This window comes from Dama dama, chromosome X (genome assembly GCF_033118175.1).
Source record: "Dama dama isolate Ldn47 chromosome X, ASM3311817v1, whole genome shotgun sequence".
Classification (NCBI taxonomy): Eukaryota; Metazoa; Chordata; class Mammalia; order Artiodactyla; family Cervidae; genus Dama; species Dama dama.
In genome coordinates, this window is record NC_083714.1 from 106,202,328 (window position 1) to 106,203,932 (window position 1,605).

Genomic DNA, 1,605 nt, shown 5'->3' on the forward strand with positions numbered 1-1,605 from the left:
CATGGAAAGTCACGTAATATTATAAAAAGAATTGAGTTGAACTGTCAGAGTTGGAAGACTCTATATGCTTGATCAGTTTTACACCCTCATTGTGGAGATGGTGTGATGGTCTGGCCCACAGAAGAAAACGGACTGGCTAAGGTCATACAGCAAGTCTGAGGCAGACCTGGAGCAGATCCCAGTCCTAGCAACCGTGTAACTTCCTTTGGTCCACACACGCAGGGGGCAGTAGTCCTCCTCTTACCAGTTTAGCAGCTGGATCTTTTCAAGGCAGATAGAACCCAATACAGCAACATACAGCACTCCTCCTGCAATGCAAAAAATGGCAGGCATTGTTCTTTATTCCCTCCCCTCTCCTTAACTGTACCACTTCCACCCCTCCTCGCCCCCCTCCCCTGCTTTTTAGACATTCACAGAGTTTTAGGGCTGGGCCTTCTGGATACTCCTGAGCTAGTGGTAGAACTGGATTCTTTGTTGCCTCAGCTCACCTGGCCCTGACAGCCACTAATGCCATTTAATGCCCTCAGGCTAGAGACCCAAGTTCAGGCTGGCCCCCTACCACATCCCAGACACATCAGCAGCAAGGCTGGTACAGGCTTCCTCATTCCACCTTCAACTTTGACCTCCAGTAGCCCAGACAAGATTTTTCTCTCAGTACCCAGGTTTCTCAGGGATAGGGAACTGCACAAAGCCTAGCTCAACATCAAAGGGCTGAGAAGTCCACTAGAGACTTTGGGGATCCCCTCAAGTTCCATAAAAAGTGGGAAATTAGGGTGAGAGTCAATCACAGAAACAGGTCTTTACGAAGAAGAAAAGTGAAAGCAGCCCTGGACTGGGAGCCCGGGTCCTAAATTCCAAATCTGCCCCAGTTACTAGCAGGATAGGTGACCTTGGGGAAGCATTTTCTCTTCTCTGGGCAGCAACAGACTTTTCAGTAACTGGTAGAAGCTGGACTCTATGGTCTCTTAAGGCTCCAGTGTGCCGAAAAGGCGGAGGAAGCTGGGACGCTGGAGCTGCAATTGACTTTCCTGGCAGGTGGGTTCCCTCTGAGCGGCTCCGGGGCAGGCGCCCGGGGCCCTGATTCTACGCCTAAGGATGGGGGCGGCAAAGTGCAGGGGGTGCGTTGTAGTCCCCCAGGAACCCCAACCTCTCCGCCCCGCCTCTCCCAGCTGGCCTCTCGTTCTGGAATAAACTACCGGTGGCGGCCAGCGCGCCGCAGCCCGATTGCACCGCGGCCCGATTGCACCGCGGCCACGGAAATAAAAGCGCATGCAAAAGCGAAACCGGGCTCCAGAGAGCTCCGTACTGACGGGACCAGCCCCTGGAGTTTACGGCGTCGCCAAGCAGCTACCCGCCCGGCGTGAGGGGGTGGGGGGACTGAGGAGTCCCAGCTAGGGGTTCTGGAGCCTCTCCGCCCCCTGCCAACACCACGCCCGCGCTTATTTGCATTTAAAGAGAAACGCACCAAGGAAAACAGTGGGCGAGTCAGGAAACGCCTTCTCACCGTGGCGATTGGACCACACGCCTGCCAATCAGGAAGCCAATGCCCCACCCTGTGGCTGTGAAGTCCGGGGTGGGGGGGAGGGGTATGGGGGAGCAGTCCAG